Here is a 23,204-nt window from a genome sequence, read left to right on the forward strand (position 1 = left end):
TAAAACTCAAAAATAAAAATATTCATGCATATAATATGAAACGCTTTCAATACAAATGTTCAATAAATGTAAAAGCCGAATAGTAATGATGTAACATGGAGGAAAAATGCAATAGAATTTTGTTCCGATACGGTAAGTTTTAAATTCGCACGCGGTGAGAATTCTCTGGAATTGATTGAGCACTAAAAATAGTCTAACCTCAGACGGGACAGTGGCCATGATTTACGCCATTATTAGTGAAAAATGGGAAAAATTATTTGAATTTAGTACTCATCGTAATATTTTTCGTATTATATAAAGTTTGTGGTAGATGTAGTTTCCCAAACTAAATGTTACTTCGAACTTAACAAGTAATTTTGCCATCACTTTACATACATATTTTAATAAGTTCGCCAACTTATTCGCAAAAGATTTAAGAATTAACAAGCCTATAAGGTACTACACTATGTTTGCTATTTAAAGTGTTTTCCTATCGTAAACTAAACCATTAATGACTAGTAATGTGCACTGGTTAAGCAATTTAGCGCGGTCAGTCTGATGTGTGTCCGGTTTGTGGCATTAATCCTTGCATCCGTCGATACTAACGTGTATTCGCTCATGGGTTTAGATAGACTATTTGAACTTTGGCTCTAAATTAGAATTAATGATATTTTACTTCCTACTCTTTGGATATAAACATAGAGAAAGATAGAGAAAGATGCATCAACGTATACTTATGTATACATACATAAATATTCATAAACTGTCAAAAAATACCAACAATTTATGAAAATAACAATAGATGGGACTGTCCCACAGATTCCAAACAAATGGTCACCGAGTCGTGTATTTTTGTTTTGCATTGAGCTGCATTTCCCGGCATGTCCTATCAGTTCCGTGTACTTTGAATTGAGCTGCATTTTTGTAAAAACTGTACCATTTACGTTTGAGCTTTTGAAAGGGCTTTTATGCGTGTATAAAACGTGTTTCTTTGTTAGTTTCTGTACGAATTAAAAATATGATAAAATTGCGAACGGTACTTGTTATTTTTTATGCGCTTTGTATGTTTATTTAAGACGATTTATTTAGTAACTTTGTTTCGTATTTTATAACAAAGTTAGAATTACGAAACAAAGTACCTATATCTGGTTTTACAAATGCGATAAAACATTTGTTTGATATCTTTGCAACAATAGATACAACCTATATTTTCGAGTGTCTCGCGAGTAATGCCGCGACAAGCAACTAGTTTATGAATAACAGAAATATCCCAAATGGATGTCGCTAACAATAACTTTGATAAAAGGTCGTTTGGAATTGCATCAAAGATCAAAGTATTGTCGTAAAGGGACTTGAGTTGGAATAGTACCAAGATACTGTCGAATTCGTTACATAGGATATTTTTTGTGAATAACCCGGACGTTACATAGGTTTTAAAATATTTACAGACATAAATCGAGATTCAAACGGTTTCTTATTACTTATTTTTATAGTATTGTAAGACATAAAGCATATAATTGAAATCATGTCAAGTATAAGAATAAAAACTATTCAAAATATATTATATATAAAATTCTCGTGTCACAATGTTAGTCTGCATACTCCTCCGAAACGGGTGGACCGATTCTCATGAAATTTTCTGTGCATATCGGGTAAGTCTGAGAATCGGCCAACATCTATTTTTCATAATATGTACCACGGGCGAAGCCGGGGCGGACCGCTAGTATAATTATAACAATGTGATATTAAGTAATAAGTCTTCATTTTGTCTTATACTATGTTACCGATTTCAAAATTGCGGGTGTAAATTTTAACAGAAATTTGATAAATGTTTAAATTGAATGCAAGCTTTGGCAGAAACAAGTCTCCGTTTAGTGGATGAATTCTTTGTGAATAATGTAAAATTAACAATGAAATTAAAACCTTACCCACAGTACATGTTTATTATTTTCAGAAATAATACCAAAATATATAACCCATATCAAAAAAGAAAACACCGCTTTGAAGAGATTTATCGTTACCCAACTACAGAGAAAGAAAGAAGAAATAATGCTTTGATAAGAATAATATTAAATAACATAAATTCTCAGGAAATCCTGAATAAACAGAAGTAAAAGGAAAATATCTTGTATTTTCCTGGAAATTTTCAACACTAGAGATCCCGTGCTTCTTCGTTTTCGAGATTAAGAAATAATTCATCATAACCAGTATAAAAAGAACTCTCTTCTATAAAGCGGTGGATAGATATCAAAGGCCAAGTATTAACTATGGTCTTTGCCATTCTTTAAAACATTTTATTCATTCAGGTGGACTGCTTAGAAGTGCTTTTGATTCGCCATGATACATAAAAAAATTATTGGAAGAAATATAATATTATAGCTTTTAGTTTTTTTCTTTGTGCTACATAATAATTGTGTTCTGGAAAACATTAACTTCAAGAATAGTCATGTTTTTGTTACCATCACGAAAAATATACGTTAATGCTAAATTTAAAATTCAATAAATAGAGCCAACTTTATCATATTTTGTACAAATCGCCAGAAATGCAACTGGTGTGATTTTATACAAATTCTACTAAGAATTCTACCTTTGCGCGTGTTTCCTAGAAAATAATATTATCTTTTCTCCTTTGAAGTATTCAGTACACCTCAAGATACAAGTATTATTATGAAATGAAACCACTATTATGTTTGCTTGTTATATTTTACTCGGTACTCGCTTCAAGTCGTCCTTTCAAATGATGTGTTTGCGAAATTTCAAACCTTCTGCAGTCAATTAGAGATTTTCAGAATAAACTTTAATAGAAACTTATTATGAGCAAGTGTAGTTATTTTAATGGTATGAAGAAATAACGTTAACTTATTTAAGTAAACTAAGAAATAAAAGAAAAACGTAGCATTGTTCTTGTACTGCACATTATCGTATTATTCTTATAAAATTTCTAATTTCTTATTTTCCGTCTTCTGATTTTGCTTTTGCGATAGGTACCTATAATTTAGCCTTCCAATTTGCTCTGTGTTTTAGGCAAGCAAATGAAACAAGTATATATTATTGTATTTTACCTACAAAAAACGACGTAATACTACAAAATATAGTTAGAATTAACACATACTTGAATCCCAATTCAATCCGTACTTAAGTTTCAACCAAGTGCGTGACACAATTAATATCATTTGTAGGTATCATTAGTGCACAGAGATTGGCTGGTGGCGGTCGGGGATCTCCCAGTCCCAATGAAAATCAACGCTGGCTGATTTCCTAGAAATATTGCAGTAAATAGTTCGATCGGGCTTTGAAATAATGATGGATTAAGCGGGTTTGTTTATTCTAAGTTTTGTTGTGAGTTAGAATGAAATGAATGAAGTTTTATTTCATCTTGTTATTGCGTTTCCGAAATAAGTAAATAATAGGCAAATAAGCTTCATAGTTTTGCAAATAATAAGAAATAAAATCAAAAAGATTTAATTTTAATACTTAATTGTTGAAATCATCATAATTACCACATCCACAACCTCTATTCAACTAAATTTAGGTAAGTAATCTTTGAAGAAATCGACGCATAAAAATTATCTTTCTCACGCTCCAAATGTCACCCCATGCAACAAAAATACCTCTTCAAAGACTTTAATATAACTAAACTCGCTCTAGCACTCTCTAGAACGTACTGAAACCTAAAGTATGAAAACATAGCATTTCGCAAAGCTTACACTAAAACTAGCTGATAGCTAGAATATGAAGACATTTCTTACAGCTCCAAGCTACGACCATAACATCAATAAAAGTGATGTAAAACACTGTTTAAATTAAGCCTGAGGCCCGGCATAACTGCCAAACGGCTGTATGAAAAAGGGCCATCGCGAAATTTCCTTACGGCACTCGCGATAAAAGAAAATTAGATTTTCCCAAGCGGGAATTACTTTGAGAACTCACAAATGGTTTTCTAAGGCGTATATTGTCTATGAGCCTTTTGTCAAGGGTAGACAAAATATAAATAGAGTGAAAAATAACAGTTGTTACAGATATGTACATGGCACTAAAAGCTTTATCGCCCGTATGCATATAACATGGTATAAAGTTTGCAGGTGGGTGTTTTTAAATACAATCAAACTCAAACTCAAACTCAAACATTTATTTATTCAATTAGACTTCTTCTAGAAGCACTTTTGAAACGTCATTAGGTACATATTTTTAACATTTACCACCGATTCGGAAAGCAGTATCTACGTACATATCTAATCAATGAAATAAACTTTTTATGGCACTGTTTGATTGACATCCTGCCCAAGGTTACTTTCTAGTCTATCATAATTTCAGTCCCTATAATTAGACAAAATTAAGATATATCTATGTTATGTTCGACAAAAGAAAGAGCTTATAACTCCCTGAAAAAATAAACAGATTTTAATGTTTATTGGTTCGTTGCATTTATCACCGCTTGAATTAGGATATCATATGTTTAATATTTGAAAAACTACAAAAAACCACAACCAGGGAAGAAACGAAGCGAGCTGCTGGTATGAAATAAGGGCTATTACTATTAATTATTAGTGATATAGATCTTTCTTTAAAAACTGAAGATTCCTAGAAAATGTTTACCGCCCGTAAGCTTTGAGAGCACTAGTGCAGTCTTTGATAAACCATAGAGGATGGTTCATAATTGCTTGTGCTTTTCGGGAAACATTTACAACGGAATTTCCTAAATATTCCACGCGGAATTTCCTACTCAATTATTTCCATCTGTCAAAACGTGAAGATATCCTCCGTGCAGTGAGCAATCTAAAAATACGCGCACACACAAAAATAATGGCATCTGATTTCGTAAGTACAATAAAATTACTCGAGTATTGTTGGGAACAACGCGGTCGACGCATGAATATAACTGTTTTATAACACTCTTTTTGTTTTATGCGTTCAGAAATAGATTAAAGCTCGACCATTGAAGGTTTCTTAATTAATGAGTTTGCGTGACTTCGAGCAACGTGACGTTCGAAATGTTTTTTGTGTTTTTATTTATTTTTAACAACTGTCATTTCGATGTCTTGTTGATAAGCTGTTGAGAGCTTTAAGAGGAATTAATTAACACTGAAAATTGAACTCAGAAAAATAAATTGAATTGATTTATGAATATGTTGAGTTTTAACCATACAACTCTATCATACTTTAATTATAAATACTGTTGATATGTTCAATAAATAAATATTCTAAAAAGTAAACATGGAATTAACCAGCTACTTATCATTACGGCATTATCCCGGGATTGGGTCGCGGTAAATAATTGGAAGTCCAAAACAAACGTAGAAAATTTCGCATTAAACGAAATCCCGCTTTCCTTTAAATTTTCAGTGTCCGACTTTATATTGCTTTGTCGGTTTCGTCTTTTATTTTGATAGTTGCTTATTGTTACAGTTTGCTAAGTTTTTCTCGTTTATTTTATGTAAAATATTTCTTCGTTGTAATTTTAGATAACAATATAGTTTTAGATACTTATTGTTTATAAATAAAACAAACATTCAATACCTCAAGCTTTTTTTAAATTTTATATTAGTTATTGTTTATAAAAAAACATTCAATAAAGCCTTTTAAATAAATAACTAATTAACCTGAATTTGAAAGACAATAGGAAGCCCCGGAGCGTATCCAATGGTAATATTATAGTAATAATGAAACAAAACGGTTAAGTTTCGATGTTTATCGATTAATTATAAATAAACAGAAGACTTTTAATATGTAACCGTAATATTTGTTATGTTTCCAATATACTTACAGGTGTAGTGCTCAGAAATCTTCCAAATCAAAAGTACTCTCTTTTTATCTCTACTTTTTAATTTAAACTAAATTTCAAATTATACCTCAAAAGTAAAGCAAACTTCAACTCAAACATAATTCAAAACAAAGCTTCATATCATATTAGCGCATTATTTAATACTAGCTGTGTCCCGCGGTGTCATATGGGCATTTTAATTAAAATTTCATTTTCACGTTGTACAGGGGAAACAGAACGTTATATTTTCATTTATTTATTAGTTTGAAATCCCAACTAAATGGTGGAAACACTAGCTTTCTATACCCGGCTTTGCTTCTATACATGTAGGTACATATTTAGTATCATATTTTACGTATTTCTATTCCCTATTTAATAAAATGTTGTAAGAAATACTAGCCTTTACTTCTATTTGAGGTTTAATCTTATTCCCTGTTAAAATAAATCAATATCTCAACAACCATCACCGTAAAAAGTGAAATAAAACTGTTAGAAATAGAGGTACTTAATATACTATATGTTTGAACGTAGCAACATTATATTTTCCCGCGAAATTTTCTCGATTTTACTAATGGATCGTCTAATAACGGATATCGGCTTTCATTATTATAATGGCCCTAATTGGATATAACCGTTTTTACACGATCATTATGCTTTCTTAGCGTTTCTTTGTTTTGTTAATCTGAATTTTGAACAAGGTCTTTGTAATAAAAGTTATGTTAATAACATAATGGGCAAGCTTTACTTTTTGGTTGTTTTTAAACTTCTTGGTGTAATCTATATACTAATATTATAAAGAGGAAAGGTTTGTAATTATGTATGTACCTATGTATGGTTTTCACGCATAAACTACTGGACCGATTTCAATGAAATTTAGCACGAATATAGAGGGTAACTTAGATTAACACATAGGCTAGGTTATATCCCGGAAATCCCACGGGAATATGCTATATATTAATATCATTTCGCTTAAACCAAGAGGATCGGAGGCACTGCGGGTAAAACCGCGGAGAACAGCTAGTAAGAAGGTATAATATTCGTACCTACAAAAAAATATAAAACTAGTAAAACATCTAATGTCGTAACAAGCTGATTATAATTTATTTCTGGCATTAAATATTACTTTACTACATCATTTTTGACGCACCCCCGTCACTGTCAAAAGTCTGAACGTCAAAAAAGGGAAAAATACGAGTCGTTTAGTGTGTCGTGAAATCTGTCACTTTTGTAACGAAATCTGTCACAATTATTATTCCTACATACCGTAGTCATGTTTCATAGTTTTTTATTGTTATGGTAAAATATTTTGACATTTTAGTATGCGTGTACTCTAAGTAATACGGTAGGTTTTAGTTTTTCAGAATATGTTAGTTATTTAACCAGAAAAAGAAAATTTTTCATGTAGTATGGATTATACGTAGAGGAGATTAAGGTTAAAAGTATTCATCAGTTAGACTACTGTTTGTATATATACCCAATGTTTGTACAAAGCTGGTATTTTGGACTTTAATTACGATCGAACGATAGAATATATCTTCAAAACTTTACTATTTTTTTGTGAACACTTTTGATTTGTAAAAAGTTATGGACACTTAATGAAATTGATCGAAATGTATTGTTTTGACTTCATTAGTCCAACTGCACAACATGCTACAAATATTTAAATTGCAATAACAAATTTTCCTTAAAAATAAAGTTTTCGACCTAATCTTGAATGAATAAAGACGTAATTAACATTGATCAAACCTACAGAACCTTGTAATCCCATAATGTGATCACCGGGAGTCTGATTTATCGAGATCTGAAATACCTGTTGATGAGATTTTAATGTCGTTTTCCTATGTTTGAGTTTCAATAGTTAAATTGAAAAGGTCTAGGTAAAATGTTTGTAACATTTTAATCCATGTAAACTAGTATCTCAAATATTATATATTTTTATGTTTTTAAACGATGTAAGAATTTTTTTGAAGTGAAACTTCTTTCGCGATGAGAGTAAAATTTCAAGGTCCCGTCATGGCAATAATGTCACGGCATGGAGTAAGTCGACGATTTTGTTATCTTTGAATCTTGCCAAAGTTTCATTTCTGACACGTGTGCTCAGCACACACCTTTGAAACATTTTTTTGTATAAAAAAATATAAATAAAATGAAAACATTTTTGTTGAAGTCGGTTAAAAATATTCACTATCTGTTCAGTGTTTGAGATGAAATCAATCGATACGTTTCAACATAGTTTTCCGTTTATAAGTAGTCTGTGTTTACCGTTTCGCTATTCCTGGCTATGATTGATTGTTGTTATTTTTAACTCTATAAAAATATGCCGATTCTTTTTATACACATGAAACGTTTGTTTACGAATTTTATAAACTTCCGACACAGATAATGAATGTATTTATATTTTAGTACATAACTGTTACGATTACGAAACTAGTTTTGCTTATAGAGAAATTGCCTTAAAGTTAAAAGTGTTAAACATTTTTAGTATAACGTAAACTCAACGTATTATTCAACAGAAAAAAGACTTATAATTATATATTTTTTAGCTTAACACTTGTTTCAAACAGAACTGAATCTCCGAGAGTTCTTCTTTTTATTGTATTCATTGTATTGTTGATTCTTGTTCTAAAAATCACATAGGTATATTATGTACCAGCTTCAGTTACTACTTACTTTCAACTAAAACCCGCTCGGTTCCATACAAACTATAATTCTTAAACGTAAACATCCCGTTTTTAGGGTTCCGTAGCCAAAATGGCAAAAACGGAACCCTTATAGTTTCGTCATGTCCGTCTGTCCGTCTGTCCGTCTGTCCGTCTGTCACAGCCGATTTACTCGGAAACTATAAGTACTACAGTGATGAAATTTGATGGGAATATGTGTTGTATGAACCGCTACAAAAATATGACACTAAATAGTAAAAAAAAGAATTGGGGGTGGGGCCCCCCATACATGTAACTGAGGGATGAAATTTTTTTTTTCGATGTACATACCCGTGTGGGGTATCAATGGAAAGGTCTTTTAAAATGATATAAAGTTTTCTAAAAAACATTTTTCTTAAAGTGAACGGTTTTTGAGATATCAGCTCTCAAAGTCGTAAAAAGTATGTCCCCCCCCCTCTATTTTTATAACTACGGGGTATAAAATTCTAAAAAAAATAGAGGTGATGCATGCTAATTAACTCTTTCAACGATTTTTGGTTTGATCAAAGTATCTCTTATAGTTTTTGAGATAGGTTGATTTAACTGTAATTTATTATATTTGCTGCTACGGAACCCTTTGTGCGCGAGCCCGACTCGCACTTGGCCGGTTATTATTTAATATGATAATCCTTATTTATTCCCGCAAATTTGTAATATATTTATATATAATCAAGACGAATGGGTGGATTCATCAATCAAGGGGGACTGTATTTTCATAGCGCGAGTTCCATGCAATAAGACGGATTGTATCGAGACATGGAATGTGTTCTTAGGGAAATTAATTTGGTTTTTATTTTATATTTTTATGCGCAAGGTCGGGTTTTAATGAGGATAATAAACGGGTAAATTTATAGGTTAATATGATGATTAGAATATTTTATCGATTTTTAATTAGGTATTCAGTGAATAAATGATTTAGTACTTATGTAAAAATTAATAGAATCGATCGATATCGATATTCGAAGTTATATACTGATGGCCATGACTGATACAATCCTTCTTTTTATATAAAAAATATTTCGATTATATTTACCCCCTGTTTGGTAGTACCTATAGAGTAAAATATGTTATTTCATTTAGCTATCCGAAATATATAAAGCGGCTACAAAAATAACTCAGAAATAGACTTATTTTAACGACGATCTATTTTATGGAAACTAGATACTATCCGACTCGTACCAAAGTGATTTTAAACCCTGGGATTGATATACCACTAGTTTATAGCGGAAATAATGCAATTCATTGTAAGTTATATGAGTGGTATGAGGGTTGGAGTCGTTATTAACACGGTATCGCGATCTGTGGGGGTAACAACCCCGGGGTGTTCCAACTTAATGTACTAGGTAAAGTTCTGTTTTTGACGTTAAATTTTGGGGTTTTCAGTGAAGAATTTCGATATAATATTCGGCATTGCTAAATACAATAAATGTATTAATCAACTAACCAACTAGATATTCATTGATTATTAAATTAGCTTTATAATAAGTGCTGTCCCTTCTTATATTTTAAAATTATAAATGCGAAAGTAACTCGGCCTGTCTCTTAGGTACATTTTTACTTACACGTAGAATCGATTTCTATGATACAGTAATGGATTATACATTAGAAAAGGACATAGGCAAGAAAAGGATATAATATTATCTTTGTTTCAAAAACCATACTTGAAGGGAGTAAAAATAGGGGATGGAATTAAATGCGATGAACGGCTGTCGCGCGACATCGTTTTTATGTGAGACTGAGAGTAGCTGCGGTCACTAAAGCAAGTTACTTTTTTACGTTTGGTATTATTTTTTGAATTTATTAATATGTATTAAATTATTTGCACAAGTATATTTCCCACACGTAGAATGAAAAATATTTAGTATTTAAAATTCATATTATAGAAACTGTCAAGTATCTTACAAAAGTTACACCTAGATACAATTTGAGACAAATGATATGTAAATAGAATAAAGAATTTATTTATTTAATAATAATATGTGTAGGTACTATCTATACAATGAAAACTGCAACCACTTAACACCGGGGCAAGCAACTAGTCATTCTATATAACGATTTAATACTGATTTTGAAGATATATATTTAATTTTGAAAGCCGATAGTTGTGTAATAGTAACTCAATAAGTTCTGTTACTTCTTGATTGTAATACGGTGAACGTATTTGCTGAGCTTCCAACTTATAACTTTTGTGTGCATGTATACTAGCTCACTTATAGTATCGTTTATTAAATCAATTTGTGATGTAAGCTGTATGTGATTAAGGAATAATAAACCGTGAAAGCTTTCAATGGATATACCTATTTCAGATAACCACTCATTCATAAAGAGTATCAAAGTAAAACATGAGGATGTTTTTGTATATACTTACGTAAATAATTATAAGTTTACAACCACCTAGATACCAGCAAAACACAAAGTTAAATTACAACTTACAATAACGTAATTTACAATAGTGAAATCTAAAATTACATTCGACATGAACATTATTTACGTAACTACATATTTGATTACCAATTCAAATATTATTACCTTCAAAATAAGAAATCAATCCAATTGGGATAGAAAATTAAACGCGTTAAGGCTATCGTAATAATATGAAACACCTGCACAAAGATAATCATACAGTACATGTATTTATTAAAACACCACTGGTCTTATGAGTCGCCAAAATTTTGATTTTATTCCATTTCCTTATCATATTATTCCTACGCCAGAAGTTTCACGCGTGTTGAATTTTAATCAGAAAATTCTCAAGTTGGAAACGTCGAAACAAGATCTATAAATTTTCATTTACAACTCTTGCTATTTGGAATGAAGTTGGGAAATTTCACATGGTTTATATTGAGGAGTCTGTATCGTCTCTGATTGTAAAGTCGATTAAATTTTATTTTATTAGAAAAGTTTTTGAAGTTTCATGAATGTCGGTTTATTATGTTGTAACAAAAATCGGGAAAAGCACGTGCTATATTAATATCAAAGCTTTTTCTATATCATGTATATTTTTTCACAAATGTTTCAGCGTAAAATAACAGTGTACTGGTAGTAAAACAAGTTAAAATAAAAAAAAATCAAACGGAATAAATTTATATTCAAATTTTCCGTTCAAAGAGTGAAAAATCAACAGACGTGACTAAATAGATGGTACCATCAACGCGTTTTCTATCGAATCGATATAACGAACCAATCTATGAATTTAGCGAGTAAGCGAAGCCATTGGGGCGCTTAACTGTAATCTCCTATACCCATTTGCGCTACGTCAGGCATCTACTGTGCTTGCCAAAGATTAAAATGCAGATGTGCTATTTGAGAATGGTAAGAGCTATTTTAAAATTTGATTTATAAATAGTTTATTTTATAGAATGTTATGCAAGTGGAATTTATAAAATAAATATGTTGGAAATGTATTATTATTTATTATGTAATATTTTTATTTGTTCATCAAATATCAGAATGAAATCGTGCATTTTATAAATAATGTAAATCACATAACACAATCAAGCGAAACTAAAGCCACGCACAGTTTAAAGCCACCCACAGTTTAATAATCACACTAATATTAAATGCCTAATCATCCAATTAAATGTATAATATTATAAATTAAAAGCTATGTCACATCTGCGCATCAAACTAATTAGTGTTTGATGATTTGCACTTCCCACAGCGTCAACTGATTTGAAATTTTCAATTAAAACTTGTCATCCACGATATTAATTACTCAACTAAGCTGCTAACTTTGCGATAAAATAACAAGTTAGGTATGTGTGACAAATTCGATATTGCACTGTGCGAACTATTTGCCTTCATTTTTGAATATAATATATTAATGTAAGTATGCACTTGACGTTATCACACGATAAGTTTTTTTCCATTTAGGATTCCTAAAGTTTAATTTATATGAGATAAATTATGTAGTAGGTATGTTAATATGAATCTGGTCTATGCAAATATGTCTATAAAAAGGTTCATAAAAAAGTCAATTTATCAGACATAATGAGTATTGCTATTTATTTTGGTATTGTTTGCTTCGCCACGAGGGCGGAAAATAATAATTCACGGAATATTATTGCACATGAAATATTATTTTAACATCTATTAATTCCCTTCAATTTTATTCAAATCAATGATGAGAAGTAAAGATAGAAGTAAAAGCACTCTTCCGAGTGGATAATTAAGTATAAAATTACAATAATTTCCAAGATGGAACCCAAAACGATTTGAATGCAAATATTTTAAATGGATTAAACAAAGTAATAAAATTAGCGAACGCTGGATCGAGTCTGCCATCTTTAAAGGGTTGAATCTTATTGGAATTACGAGCTTTTAGAATATTACTAACTTTAAAAAAGCCTTTTAAATTAATTATTAGTCTCTGTGATTACTCTTTTGTTCTTTGTAAGTTGCTTACCCCAAATTTCTCCGGGAAATACAATGTTTTTTTAAGTTATAAACTAAACTACAATTAAAACAGAGGTTTGATCTTTTCGTCTGTCTAGTACGTAACTACTGAAATAATTTATCAGATTTATTTCATTTAATAGACTATGGAATACTTAATGTAATAAATATTATTTAAATCGGTTATTGTTTGAACTGAATATTTCATTTGGTTGTATTATAGTATGTCAGCTTATAAAATCTCAGGTTTTTTACTCACAATACAGATATTCCAAAAACACGCAGACTACACACGGTTTTTATGAAAGCGCGAACAACCGTTTACAACAACAATACATTCTGGCGAGCGCCGACATACTCCCATTTATTTTGTCTGTATGTCTGCGTCTCCCTTCTTTTGTGGATTCGTTAGGGCTGCCGATGGGGAGAAGTTTTTGTGTCGATTTTATTTATTATAAATGTTGTATGACATAAGAATAGCTCATGGATTACTTTAGACGATCATGAATTAAATAAATGGCATACCTATTCTAATTATTTCTATGATAAAATTTTAACTCGATACAATTAACAGGCAAGTTTTTGTCTTCATTTGATAGGATTTACTTTTTATTTCCTATCCATAAATCTAAGCGTTAGGAGGCAAGATTAATATTATGATACGATTGATTAAATTTACCTGCAAACCAAAAAATCTCGAGGATCTATATTTCTATTATCTAGTAACTGACAGCCCTATCTCAAATCGCACTTTGCAAGACTTCCAAAAGGGACGCCAACAAATAAATTCCCATTTGAAGTATTAATTCAATTCAAACTTTCCGTGATTGTGGATATTTCACGCCATATTGAGTAATAACGTCATAATACGAATTTATGAAACGCAGAACATGTCTGTTTATATTGTGTCGTTAGTTATTGTTTCCTAGCGACGTTTACTATCTGATTTTACCCGACTGTGGTTGAGGGGTTAATGTTTTTCGAATTGATGTATTTTTGCCTGTATGTTCTATTGAAAACGGATTGATACAATATTGAGAAGTGTTGTTAGATTTGTAATATGTATTTGTGTGAGTTTATGAGATATATTATAATATAAAAAATATTGGCAGTTTTTTCCAACCATTTTGGGTTTCGCAATCCAGTAATCAGAAACATTATTGTTCTATATTTTGTGTAAATTTTAACGACATTATTATTTTGTTTCAGGTATGAATTAAAATTGATGATGACGTAATTGGTAAGATTATAATATAAAGCCCTTAACACATGATGAAGCCGCCATTGAAGATATTATAATTGATAATAATATTTTACAATACAACGAGGAAATTACGAATTTAAATTATATTATGTATTATATTATATTGTATTATATATTATTATAACTTTACGATAATATGACAATACAGGCCCTTGATGGATTTAGTAAGTTTATAACAGTGGCGATCGTTCATGTAGAACTAACCTTATAATCTACTGTTAGTTTTATGTTATTAATCTTAATGCTTTAAAGTTAGCACCTCAGTATTAAGTGATATCCAGTGAAAATTTGATCTCGAAATTTGCAAGTGATTTTTATATCTATTATAGGTACATTATGTTTATAGCTGACCAATGACCATGTAAATCTTTGTTTTTTTTTTTTTTTACAACACTAATAACTTATGAATCCTACTGAATGTATAAAAACATCATAAGCATCGGTCAAGTCGTTTCAAAGGAGTTTGGTTACAAATATAAGAATTTTGTACATGAATTTTTATACACACAACATTTTTTACATGGCAATCTATCATATTATGATAAGGGTAACATAATCTGTTAGTTCTGGGAACAAAAAGTGAAATTCCTTGAGAATAAAAATTGTATGATTATATTGTAGCATAAATGTAAGCCAGGAGCTAGGGGTTGTTTATGATCACCCATCTTATTAGTATTCAGCTCCCGTACTATACTTTTTGGTATGCGTAATTTTCAACGTGTTTTTATTGTGCAGGATCGAACGCGATTTTACGATAAATCTTTATGGGAAAAATTATAATATGTTCCTTTAGATGTTTTTATTTTATAAATTACCTAGCTTTCCGCCCGCGGCTTCGCCCGTTTTGTTTAAAACATAATAAATTATATATTAAAACCTTCCTCTTGAATCACTCTATCTATTAAAAAAACCGCATCAAAATCCGTTGCGTAGTTTTAAAGATTTAAGCATACATAGTGACTTATGGACAGAGAAAGCGACTTTGTTTTATATCTACTATGTATCTAGTGATTTCCGGATAATTTTTTTAATGGATAGGTATTTTCTTTTTTTACAACTGAAATAAAAGCAAAAAAACCTTACTAATACACACTTCGGCATTCATAAAATAATATAATAATTGAATAAACAATTGGATTGATATTCCGTTCAAAGATCTTCACAACAAAGAATAATAATGTTTTACGTACAAATAATACAAATGGACCCTCATCGACATGAAAGAAGTAGAGTATCCATTATAAAGGAATTACACAAGGACACTTAACAATTCCTTTGTTATCACATCAATATAATATTGTAATTAGGAATATTTGTATTGTTTTCATTTATTCGTAAGTTTTAGGGACATAACTATTCCACCAAAACATTTTCATGTAATATGTTTGGGATTTGCACTGAAAAAGTTATGATTGTTTTTTTATAGGTAATTTGTAAGTTTTTAGTAAATAAAAATAACTACCTATATGGTTTAAAAGGTTTTAAAGCCCTTTTGTATGTTCCGAGTTCAAGGTAAAACGACTGAGGAGTTGAAAAGGAACAATATTCATTGTAATTGTTACTTATTGCTTAAGCGTGTGGACCGTTGCCCATTTCCGATAACGAAATCAAGATTCACACAAAAGCACTACAATGTAGTTGCGCCGCACCTGTACAATATTATAAATAAAGAATTAAAATTGAAAAAAGTAAACAATAATGGAATAAAAAACTTAATACTCACCTGGCTTGAGAACTTTGACTACGACGATACTGAAATTATTTTAAGGGATCTTTTAACAACATAGTATAGATAAAAAAAAATATTGTATATAATAAATCACATCAACAGAAAATGTTTATAAATTACAACATTTATGCACAACTACACTCACTCATTCACACACGCACACACGCACACACTCTCACACACCCACACACACCCACATAAACACACACACACTCACTCACATTCATCTAGATATTATACACAAATGCGCTTACGTATAAATTTAACTTACGGCGGGGGCACACGATGCGTTGCGGCGCCGCACCGCAAAGATTTCACCGTGTCAGTGGGCACACGAGCGGTGCGGCGCCGTAACGTTGTTATGTCGCAGCGGCGTCGTAACAGCGTTGCACAGCGTGTCCTTCCTTGTGATGCAAAACAACTGAGCGGTGCCGCTCCGACGTCGCACCGCATTCACCCCTCCCGCCTCGTCTTGGTGGTTACAAGTCCGGTGCGGCGCCGGAGCGCATCGTGTGACATGCCACAGATATTTCTATGTAAGACGACGCAGCGACACCGCTCCGGCGCCGCACCGCCGCCGCAACGCATCGTGTGCCCCCGCCGTTACCTTGTCTTTATTTTTGTTATTTTAGAGCTTATAGTTTAGTTTATAGACATAATACTATGATCAATATTGGGAGAAGCCTCTGGCTCCTGAGACACAGTTTTAACTAGTTCAGGAGTCGAAGGATTCATTATCTAGACCTGTACATTATTATGTCAATAAAGATTTTTATTTTTTATTTTTTTTTTTATTGTATAGATAAAATTGATTCTTTGAACGTGATCAAGAAATACGTTAAACGATAATAATGAAACTAATTTATATTTTCACTGTAGAAGTCTTTCATTATTTGAAATACAACCCAATCAACAATATAAGTTGTAAATTAACACGGAAAATTTTAATTGAATTATTAGATAAGATTCGCCGTAATATAATATCAAATTTTAATATTCACAAAGTTGATACTATCGTCACTCTAATCAAATGCCTCCATAATTCATGAGTTTCAAAGAAAATTCACCGGCACGCTGCGCGCTGCCCGCCTGAGCGCTGTATTTAATTAGAAATTAATATTATACCGCTTAGAGTAAGATTACAAAAATAAGCGTGTTTTGAACGGTGAGAATATAAGTAGATACATACGTGGTTAGACGTTTTACTGAACCATTTCTTATGAAAATGAGGAAAACATTACATTAGAGGAAAACGTGGCGCCTAAGTATTTATTTGAACAAATAAATTGTGACTTGTGATAGAATACAAAAATAAAGTACCTAGTGTGCCTACCAATATTATGTTTAGTTTGTGTCTGCAAAATCGTCTGTCCATATTAGGATACGAAACCGATATGGAATGATCGAATTGTATTCAAGACAGTCGCTATCCAACTAAGCTCTGTACTCACGTCTATAAATTAACGATGTAAAACCAATATATATTATAAATATATATTATTCTTCTAATTGCCTTTCATTCAACAACCAACAATGAAATAGGCAAACTAGTAACTTATAGTAGTAACTCAAACTCAAAAATTTATTTATTCCATTAATTTCCTTCTAGAAGCAAACGTTACATGCAGTTTTATAGCCACGCGGCCCAAAACTATCACCGTTTGTAAATTTTTATAATAAACTTTGCTTACACCGCGTTACAAATACCTATCTACTTATATTATATAAGAAACAAGAACCCGTTCAAAATCAGTTACAAAATTTCACAACAGCCTGATTAATTAAAAATGCATAATAATACTTCATTGATTATGTAAAATGTAAAAAAAAATCCACTTACCATAATGTAACAGCCATAGAAGTACACACAAACTGATGAAACACTTGTATTTCGTATAAATAATCACACAGTACCATCTCTTATGAGCGCGTGAATCAACTGAAGCGTGGCACGACGACACAATGTAAACATTTTCAAACTACCCTCAAATAAAATTATAAATTTGTCGTAAAATATATCTTGTTTATAGACTAGTTAAATTCACTTTACAGTGAATTAATAAAAAAAATCATATATTTTAAATGATTTTAATTAAAAATAAAAATTACAAGTACGTGTTATCATGAGCACGATGCTTCACAATATATTTTAATTCTAATATTATAATCTATAGGAATAAGACGTTCTCACGATCGAAAGCACATCGTCAGCGCTTCACGTTACATATAGCGTAGGGTTGTCACATAACTCCTCCCCCCGCAGATCCGCAACTATTTTAGGACATTGAGTGAAAATGTTGCGGCAGGATCAACTTCTGGGGCTGATGTATTATTCGATCTCTGAATGTTCATTTTCTTTGATCTGTAGCGACGATAGCACAGGAGCATTGAAGTGGCCGCTGCGCACAGTAGAAAGATGTAAAGTGGTATTGTCGTATGGTAGATGGCGAACTCTCTCTCAGGGGCGACCGTCGTATATACTTCTATTTGCTTATGTAGGTTGTGTAATCCCTGTAGGTTGATGGAGTGCAGTCCCAAGGTTTTTAGCGGTCTCGTCGGGATATTATTGATTGGTGCAATTAAAATTTTTGTAGGTGTCCCTTTAATTTCATTATTAATATTTACAATAGTGAGGTCGTCAGTATGCAGAGAACAGCTTGTCGGCAACGTTGCTATGAAACTGCCTTGGAGATGAAGGTATTCCTTATGATTGCAGGATAATTCAACTTTTGTGAGATGTGGGAAAATAATGGTGTAGTGACTGTCGTCCAATTTCTCCATTGCTGGCTTAGTTAATGTTAGGCAGGTGGATTCACAGTCGCTGGATATCTCCTGCGTGGTGATGAGGTTTGCAATACAGTCGGGTGAACTTCTTGTATGGTGGTTTAGGGTCTCTTCACATAGAAACCGATTGCTCAACTTCGGGCATTCAGCCTCTATGTACACATAAATATCTTTATTGGTTGCTATGTAGGGATAGGGAGGCATGATGACATGATTTGTACGATTAGGCAAGACGGATATTTTGTAAAGGTTATAAGTGTGAGGAGTTATAATGGGGAATCTAAATATAATTACTATCCTATTTTTACTAAAGTATGATCCAGTTCGAATTATACTATGTAATATATCTATTCCTAACATAACATGGCGCGCTCGCGATGTACGCGTAAAAGCTAAACTATCCTCTATATTTCTTATAACTAGGAGTAAATCATTAATATTATCGTCTAAGGGACCTGGTTATTCTGTAGAACTTTATAGCGTTTAACAAGCCACGTTTTACACGCCCTGGTTTTAAAGCCTCTAACAAGGACGATGCGTTATCCAATTTTCCAATTTTTCGTTTAAATGTTGAACCCTAATTTTATATAGTATCTTATAATGTACGATTATCAAAATTCTTTTCAAATTCTAACATTTACTTTCTAGCTAAATTAATTTTTAAATCAATGTCGTCTTATATAGTGTAAAAAGGTATGGTAATGGGTGATAACGTTTATCAGGCCTAGGTTAAAGGGAAGTAGTGGGTTTTGGAGTACGTTTGAGTCGGGATTTCGAAACAGGTAAGCGTTTTTTGGAAGTATATACATGTATTGGTAAATTAGACACAACTTTGTCTTTTATGAATCGTGAAGCTAACTTTTGCCTCGCGGCTATCGGATTACGTATATATACTTCTTGATCAGGTGCATAGTCAATCTCAGGTTCTCTCCGGGTATTATGTCGCGTCATGATTGCTTCACGTTCTGCGAATGATGAGTCGTGTATTAATTTATAAACTGTCTCCATGTTAATTCGATGGTTTTGTATGTATTGTTGTAAAAGTCTTTCCGATAAATTTAAGTCAGTTGGGTCTCTAGGGTCATAATGTCCTGTAATTACATCATAAGGTCGGCATTTAGTCAGACTGTGTACAGAACTATTATATGCTAAGATCGCGTATGGCACTAAATTTGCTGCAGTTTCATTTTTATGCTTTAATTTCAATATTCTTATATGCTCGATAAGGGTGCTATGGAAGCGTTCTATCATACCGTTTTCGTTGGGGGTATGAGGAGCAATCATATGATGATTAATCTTATGCAGACGTACAAATTCGGAAAATACTTGATTTGTAAATTCAGTACCTCGGTCAGTAGTTATCGACATAGGTGAACCATGGTGCGTCATGAAAAGTAACAATGTTTTAATGATATTCGGTGCGGTACTGTCGCTTATTCGGTACGCTTGAGCATATTTAGAGAATGAGTCAATAATAGTCAGATACTTATCCTGTTCTAGAGTCAATACGTCAGCATGAACAATCTCAAATGGTTTAGAAGGAGGAGGCACAATTTTAAACACTGGGCGTACAGGGTTACGGTCGTATTTTGCACTATTGCAAATTGGGCATGTATTTATGTAACTTGTTATGTCGGTTTTCATTTTAGGCCAGAAGTATCGTTGGGACAAGGAAAGGTAAGTCTCGTTAATACCGCGATGGTTCGTTTTACCTTCGTGATATTTTCGAATAGTATCTTGTTGGACTAAATAATCAGTTATATCTTCAATCTGTCGCTTAACAAGAAATAATTTCATACATGAATTTTTAAAAGTATTTTGGATTAAAGGTACTATATCGAACATTTTACTAACAGGATTGACCAAAATTGCAGTACGAATTTTAGGATCTACATACTTCTTAATCAGCTCTACAATGTTTTCTTGTAAGCTGTCTCCGTTAATTTGTACTGAAACACGTAGGAATGTTTCAAATGGTTTCTTTATGGTAGGTTTCGTTGAAGGTGAGTTATTCGTGATTTTTATAAATATCTGTTTACGAAATGTGTTAAGTGGGTCATCACTTATAGGAATGTCAAGAATAGGATTTTCACGGCTAGTATGTTTTGTGCCTTCTGGTTTATTAATGTTAAGAGTTTCGTCTGTACCGTAAGCTCTTAAGGAGGGGGCAGCATCTGTCGATGATTGGCTAATTAAAGGTCTGTCGTCAGGTGCAGAAACAGTCGATGATCTACTATTTAATGGTCTGTCATCAGGTGCAGTTACAGTCGATTCAGAGTCAGAAATATTCACTATCATAGATTCTACGTTTTCATTATGCAATTCTATACGTGACAATGCGTCCGCGTTCGTGTTACATTTACCTTTCTTATAAACTATCGTATAGTCATATTCAGAAAGCTTAAGGCGCCAACGAGTCAGCCGAGAGTTCGGTTCTTTAAGATTCATTATCCATTGTAAGGGCTTATGGTCTGTTATAATTTTGAACTTTCTGCCAAATAAGTACGGTCGGAAGTATTTTGTTGCCCATACAATTGCCAATAACTCTTTTTCAATGGTACTGTAATTCATTTCACTATCATTTAAAGTACGTGAAGCATATGAAATGGGTTTATCGGAACCGATTGGGCCTTGGGATAATATGGCACCAATAGCTACGTTGGATGCATCAGTCGTAAGTATAAACTCTTTCGTAAAATCTGGGTATTGTAATATGGGGTCATTCAATAGAAGTGTTTTACATTTTTCGAAACAATTGACGTATTCTGAATCTAGAGTAATTTTACTACCTTTTTTCAAACATCTAGTTAACGGTTTTGTAACACGGGCAAAGTCAGGGATAAATTTTCTGTAATAACCTAGAAGACCTAAAAATTGCTTTATTTCTTTAGAAGTTTTTGGAATAGGGTATTTAGTTACAGCTCTAATTTTATCTGGGTTTGGTTTAATTCCGTCTCTACTAATTATGTGACCCAAATATGCAGTTTCTAACCTAAGAAATTCGGATTTGTCCATTTGGATTTTAAAATTTGACTCACGTAGACGTTGGAATACTTTTTTAAGGTTAACAATATGTTCTTGTAAGCTGGTGCTAAAGACTATAATGTCATCTAAATAAACTAGGCATACTTCGTTCTGTAGACCGCGCAAGACATTGTCCATAACCCTCTGAAAGGTGGACGGAGAATTCTTAAGTCCCATGGGCATTCTCAAAAATTCGAAATGCCCATGTTCCACGCTAAACGCAGTTTTAGAAATATCATTAGGATCCATCTCAACTTGTAGAAACCCGCTAGCTAAATCTAGTGTACTAAAGTATTGACACTTGCCTAATTTGTCAAGGACGTCAGTAATGTTAGGTATAGGATATTTGTCATCAATAGTTTTTTCGTTTAATTTACGAAAATCTACGACTAATCTCCATTTCTGCTTCCCTGAAGCGTCTGCCTTTTTGGGAACAATCCAAATTGGTGAGCTCCAGGCTGAGTCTGAAGGTCTTATTATACCTTGACTTAACATTTTTTGAATTTGATCTCTAACTTCATTTCTATGTACAAATGGATACCTATAGCTTTTAGAATGAATTGGTACTTCGTCCGTGGTTCGTATGCGATGTTTTATTTTATTAGTAAATGTAAGTGGTTCATCTTCTATATAGAATACGTCTGAATACTGTGCAACTAATCTTTCTAAGTTAGCTCGCTCTTCCTGATTTAAATGATCTGTACGTAACCGAGATATAACGTCTGATGTACGGGTTGATAACTTATTTGAATTAAATAATTCTGTATTATAAATTTCACCGGAGACATGTCTATCCATTGAGAAAATGATATCATGTTGAGTTGGATTACGAACCTCTAAAATTCCTCTGTTATTTTTAACCGATGTTAAACAATAAGGTATAACGCAATTTGAAATAAATTGTTCTGGTATTAAAGTGTCACCATTTGGTACATTAACGGGTAGTTTAAGTAATTTGGAAGACTCCGCTGGTAAAACGCATTCATATAAATTTACATTGGACGAATTATACATTTTAATAGGGTTAGTGGCATTACGCGTAATAAACTGTCGAGTTTTTAAGTCAATTTTTGATTCCAATTTTTCGAGTAAATCGAGGCCTATAAGTCCGTCAAATACGTCGTGAAACTTATATACAAAAAGTGTAATTTTATCAGTCTCTTGAAACTCTTTGAAACATGGTATAGTAATAGAGAAATCGTTCCTAGTGGTGGCATGTATATTAGTGACTTCAAAAGGATCGTAATTTAATCTTATATTTGAATAAAACCTTTGAACCGCTTCGGGACTTATAAATGACTGATTAGCTCCTGTGTCTAATAAAAGTTTTAATGGTGGGTCTAAAATCTGTATGTACGGTAGCTGCCTTTGTGTCTGCAAATTAATTTCTATCTTGGCTTTCTTGTGAGGCTGGCCTTCGGAAAATTTTCATTGTCTGTCGAGTCAGTTTGTTGGTTAGTATCATTACTTTCATTAATTTCACATACGTTTTCTGATGGCATGTCGTAATTTTGATCATAGATCGCGTCATAGTTAGAGTAATTATCGTCGGCATAGTCAACATAATAG

The 23,204-nt window shown here is 32.3% G+C and overlaps 1 protein-coding gene across 1 annotated transcript in view; it reads left to right on the plus strand.

Moving 5' to 3' along the window:
* Nucleotides 1-23,204, plus strand: part of Dys (Dystrophin) — a 442,182-nt gene that overhangs the window by 129,819 nt on the left and 289,159 nt on the right. The gene's annotated exons all lie outside the window — the stretch shown is intronic.

Source organism: Colias eurytheme, chromosome 20 (genome assembly GCF_061535395.1).
Source record: "Colias eurytheme isolate Ceu_HAF_F1 chromosome 20, ilColEury1 Martin Lab GWU primary, whole genome shotgun sequence".
NCBI classification, from domain to species: domain Eukaryota; kingdom Metazoa; phylum Arthropoda; class Insecta; order Lepidoptera; family Pieridae; genus Colias; species Colias eurytheme.